Raw genomic sequence first — 6,172 nt, 5'->3', positions numbered from 1 at the left:
TGTAGAATATATTATGATACTTTGTACCAACATTAATTATTTCGTATTGACTAAATGGATACGATACAACACATAGTAACTTATAAATAAAAAAATAATATTTTGAACACGTGTATTGTAGTTCCAGTCCTTATGGTACAGAGGATCCTATAAACAAAAAAATGTTTACTCAATATATCGATTGTAAAAACTCGTAAAAACTAAAATAACCCACTTATTTTAAAATATAAAATACTGCAGATTATAAAAGTAAATATTTACAGTCATAATACTTGAATAAGAATTACACTTATTTTCTAATGTTTTCATAAACAAAAAAACTTAATTGAAGAATTTGCGGTATCATTAATTGTATGACAGATAGTGATAATAGGGCAAATAATTAATTAACACAATTACATATACACACAAACAAATAGTTTGTGTTAATGCCACACACGCTGATAAGAAAATTCCATAATTGGACGTAATTATTTCAAAATATTTTTATTTTTAAATACAATAAAATTATAGGTATTTTAACCGCACAAAGCATTTTCTAAAACAAATGACCTAACTTTCTAAATTTACAATTAACAATATGGATACTATCAGCTGCCGGTTCGAATTCTTTATTGGACAAAAGATCATTACAGTTAGTTTTTGTACAAAAAATAGGTACCTATACAAAAACTGGCAGGTAAGTGGTAACCGCCTGCCTTCTCATTCACACGCGTGAAGTTAGTAGCGCACTACAATATGCTGCTATTGTAAAAATGTGGCTATATTCACTCGAGTACATTGCCCGCTTACCGCGTTCGTGCTATAACTACAAACAAAATGAGATTTAACCCGATATCAATGCTTAAAATCACGCACGATGTATTATTTACTAGTCCAAACACTTAACAAGTATTTTAACAGCTAAGAGAACGTTTAAACAACTCGAAACAAAAGTTTTTCGAGTGTTGTTTATAGTTTCTCCAGCGCCAATCTGACCAAGTTGGGGAGTGCGACAGATTCTATAGTAAAAGCGTGCCGCGTGGGTTACTTCAATTTTGTTAGGTTATATTTCTGTCAACCGCCTAGCAGTCGCTCATTGGATGCTATGTGGGATTATCGTGTCGTTTTTAAGGGTTCTTAAAACTTTTGTTTCATCGAAAACATTGTAAATATATTATTGAAACGACTTGAAATTCGAAATAATTATTAGTTAACAGTGTTGAAGTGTGTTATGTAAGTTTGTGTAGGTATTTTAAAGTGTAACTTAGTGCATTCTTTGATGATTCATCTGTGAACAAGAAATTCAGTTTGTGTCATGGTTGTACATATATTTTAAATCTTAAGTTATGTGTACACCTTATAAGGAATATGTTTTGTGATTTGTTTGGCTGATTTTTCGTCTTTACTAAATCCAGTTTGCTGTGAAATAAGGTAAGCGTGTCTAATTTTGCTGTTTTATGGTGAATTACGTATTTATCAAACGAATATTGATAGTTTTAAGTGATAAGGTTTATAAATAATTGACATCAATCGTTGATAGTAAAAAATATTTTTTCTTATTTTAACCTTAAATTTTATCTCGTCTCTTTATATTTATGCATAAAATATTATAAATTAACATTTTAATTACCACGGCACGGATTGTTATTCTCTTTCATAAAATTGAGCGTACTAAAAAGAGACAAAAGATAAGACTGGTGTTATTTTTTTTAATAATAAGTAAGCAAAGGTTGCTTGTATAGTTTAAAACACCTGTACAATTTCTTCGTGATATTAAGAAATTTATTTTATATAGCCTACCTGGGCTTCCCCAATCCTTATAAAAATTCATTAGCCCGTTTTACTCATAAGTATAATAATAATATTTCAAAGTATTAGTAAGATCTATGATGTATAAGAATGTGAAATTAAAAAGAAAAAATAAATTATTATCTATATTTATATAATCTGTTTTATAATAACGAGTTACGTGTGCGTAACGTGTTATTAATTTTATTATATTAAGTGCGAAACATTGCAGATGCTAACTATTCTTGGAGTAATTATTACATATTTTTGGAAATACATAACTTACAGGACAAATTTATTTAAATTTAATAATGATATTAAATTTAGCCTGCAAAATTGAGACTAACTTACCATACTGTGGGTATTTTATTATTAAAATTAGTTTTTTATGCTACTAAATTACTTTTTATAGTACTTTATACTTAGATAAAATAAATATTAGTTTTTTATAAAGTAGTTTAATTTTTATTGCAATTATGGTTCGTATAGATAACGTTCGTATATATATTTATAATATATATTTAATAAATAGAACTACTAAGAACGGTCATCTCAAAAAAACGCTTCCAATAATTTTAATTAGAATCAAATTAAAACGAATAGTTTTGTCATGTAAAAGGGTTTCCTATTCGTCACCATAACAGAGAGTTGATATGAAAAAAAAAAATTGCGGTTTCGAAATTCGGAAGTAGGTACGGGTCGAAATCGTCTTTTGTTCTCAAGATATTGAAGACCAAGTAAAGGTTTATGAGAATATAATTGTATAAACACAATAATGCGTGTGTACACACACAGACAATATTCTAAAAATTTTGAATGGATTAAAAGAACACAAAATACATAAAATGGCCAGTTGGTAGTTATTAAAAACAAATAATCAGCACACTAAATATAAGTTTAAAAATAAACACAACGAACTTAAATTAATATTTTGATGTAATAAAGAACTATTGTTATTTTTTGTCAACTCATTCTTTAAACATTTTGTTGAATGGAATGATTCATAGAGGAATGGAGGTTATCTAAAAAAAAACAAAAACCACAAATCGATGACATTGAATCATTCGTTATGTATTATTATTTTTTATCTGAAAATACATTCATCATTTTACCGGGTAACAATTAAACGAAAAAATCTGCCGAACGACTTCAGCCAAATGATTGTGTGAAAATTTTGCGAAAACCGCGTACCAATTATTTTTCATTTACCTTCAATATTGGCTTTAATTAGTGACATGATACGACGGAGATCTTTCAATATTTAATTACATATAAATTAAAATGAACATTGACATACATATTTAAATCATAAAATAAAAAAAAAAAAACGTTAAAATAGAAACTCATTAAAATTGAATTAATAAATATAAAAATGGAATTTATATTTATATTAATTATGCATGTCTATTTCAGCAAATGAAATGTCTGAGTTTTCAATCGATATTCGCATAAAATCCGGTAAAATTTTGTTCTAACCGTGACGCGATTTAGATACGTGTCTAATTAAGGTCATTGATCCTATTTCTTTTCGAAGTAGAGACAACAATATAGGACGAAATAAATGCATCTGTCGATTTAATCTTAACCAAATAGCGATTTTATCGAAGATTTGTTTTCGTTTCATGTAATTTTCTTAGTGATACGAAATTATGACTTAATATGTGGTCAATAAAGTCGAAAATTAGACAACATTAATTTTAAAATATACTATTACGATTTGTGACCAAGTAAATAGCGCTTGGTAGGATTAGATGTATGTGTGCATATTTTAAAAGTTTTTATTCAACTTATCCTGTTTTGTATGAGTCCGTAAAATCTTGAAACTGAATTTTAAACTAGTTCCATCCAACCGATCGAGTAAAAATATTGCACTCGCTGTTTCTGATGACAATACAAACTTGTACTTAGTTGGCAAATAAGAATGCAACCATGTATATTATAAGTTGGCAACATTTATCTTTTTCTTTTGCCTCAATCTGTGATTGACACGTAAGCTTTGTACTAACAATATACGTTCGTATCATTTCCAAAGTAATCGTTTATTTATTTCCATCTATATATCAGCATACTTTATAATATATACAATATATAAATGTAGTTACAAATATTAAATAATAATAATTTATTTCAAAAAGGCTCTTTTAATAACAATTTATTTTCGGTTTAAGTTCTGTCCAATTAGTGAATGTTATGAAAGTCTATTCCAATGGCAGGAAGAATAAATATTCACAAACCTTTGACATAATTCCCGCGATTTACATATAGTTCGCCTTTATGTGCTACAAACAATACTTATGTATGTTTATTTATTATAATAAGTTTACTACTATTTTGTATTTTTTTTTTTAGTTTAAACATTAATATTATTATTTTATATGTATGTATATTTCTTATGTCGTAAAACATTGTCACAGCCCGGCACAGCAATAAAGGGTATCATTGAAAATCTGCGTTTGGTTTTGGAAACCAACTGAATACCCGAATGATACTCCTATTTGACGCCGGATAGCAGGCATCGTTTTTTAAATCTTCCTTTTTTCTCTTTAGTATAATTTTTTGTATAATTATTTTTTTTATGGATGTGCGAATAATTTTTTCAAATTTGTGTTCTAATTCAACTGACAAACTTTTGATAAAAAAATCACCGGTATGTCTTTATTATCATTTTTCCGCAACAAATATTGCATAGTATAGATTAATAATGAAAAAAAAAATGAGGAATAATATCTAACAAATCAACTGTGACGATCTGTTTTCCTTTATGGCTACGTTTTACATTGCAAATAGATCATAAATAAAACATTATATTTAAAGAATAAAAGATACTCGCGATTAAAAATGAAACATTCTAAAACACAGAGGAACCGTCAACCATATTGATTTGAATTCGCATCGGAATCGAATTAATAAGGTATCAATAATCATAAATATATGAAGAATGATCTGGGCTTTGTAGACACCACATTTAGAGATATGCACAACACTATAGCCTTTTCCAATCGAAGTAGGAATAAAGATAAACAAACCTTAGATTTACGTATTTCATGCGATTTGCTAATAACTCAGCTATATTGTGCACTACTAAGAGTTTATGATTAATATATCTTTGTATATAATGCAACACTATTACACTTAACTACTTATTTCCACTTTAATTTTACTTCTTAAATTGCGATAACAGTTTTGTCGACGTTCAAAACGCCATTTTTTCGCAAATCCATAGTGAATACCATAGATTAATCAAGCACTCGACCAATGGTATCCTGTTAATTTGCTGTCAAATGTTGTTTATTTGGGTTATATCCTGTTATGGTTGGAATAGAGTATAGATATTATTTTATTAAGTACATTTGTACTTTGACTAAAAGTAATATTAATATAACTATACAAAGTTAACAAAATTAAAAAGGGAATTATAATAACGACAGCGTAACATGTTGAAAAACAAATTACCAGAAGAAATTATTTTACAGGCATATTAAGTATAATTAGGTTAAGTAAGAGGCGAAGTTGTTTCTTGTTGTTAGAGTGAGGGATGTCTATATTGTGTAACAAGAAGTCATAACAACGAAAGCAACGGTTTTTACTACGAGCTTATGGTACATATTATACATATATAGAAGGTGTAAGCCGTTAACAATTACAGGGATTTCGAGTATAATAGAGAATATTATTCGTTCAAATTTGGAAGATATTTTTAATATATTTTTAATTTGGACGTATTATTTTTTTAATTGCACACTTCTGGAATGAGATTTTCGCCTCCGGCTGTTTTAAATAACGAAAATATATTTTGTTTATTATTGTATAAAAACAATAAATATAAAATAAGACATTCAAAAATACCCCGTTAAGTTTCTTTCGCCGGTTCTTCTCAGGTTAGAGGTAAATTGTTGACTATCAGTAATCAAGTGTAATACTTAATTTTTAATTTTTCACTTCGACTTTGATTTTTGATTGTATGTATTTTAATGTGAAATTGTCAGTGTATGCTGTCTTAAGAAATTTCATTCGATAGTTGAAACATGAAATAATAATTATCGTCATTTAATTCAGCATTTTTTTTTTCTTCTAAACATTTTTGTCGAATATCCAATATACGATGATAAATCTAGACCAATTCTCACGCGAACTATTCGACGTTAGTAGTTCTGTAGTATGGGATAATTGACTTAAAGTCAAACTTTGTACAGTAATATTTCTGCGGTTTGTGGAAGCCATATGTTCAATCGAATAATAGAGAAATATACTTTAACGTATATTAGAAAATGTATATCTATAAATAGCATATCAAACAATGTCGGTTTCTGTCTTTATCTCCGCTTTCTTTTAAACCATTCCAACAACCAACGGATTTTGAAACGTTTTCACTTAACGGTTTTTCTTAACTTGTCTAGTTAGG

General features: G+C 27.9%; 1 protein-coding gene across 2 annotated transcripts in view; it reads left to right on the top strand.

The window, feature by feature from the left end:
• The first annotated feature begins 1,055 nt into the window (after positions 1 to 1,055).
• The window catches only part of LOC113400675 (uncharacterized), a 163,282-nt gene continuing 158,165 nt past the window's right edge, over positions 1,056 to 6,172 (top strand). For both annotated transcript variants that reach the window (XM_026640324.2, XM_026640323.2), the window contains exon 1: positions 1,056 to 1,413. The gene's annotated coding sequence lies outside the window, so the exon portion shown is untranslated. The remainder of the gene's footprint in view (positions 1,414 to 6,172) is intronic.

This window comes from Vanessa tameamea, chromosome 22 (assembly GCF_037043105.1).
Source record: "Vanessa tameamea isolate UH-Manoa-2023 chromosome 22, ilVanTame1 primary haplotype, whole genome shotgun sequence".
NCBI classification, from domain to species: domain Eukaryota; kingdom Metazoa; phylum Arthropoda; class Insecta; order Lepidoptera; family Nymphalidae; genus Vanessa; species Vanessa tameamea.
The sequence above is the reverse complement of the archived record's forward strand: the minus strand, read 5'-3'. Positions and strand labels throughout refer to the sequence as shown.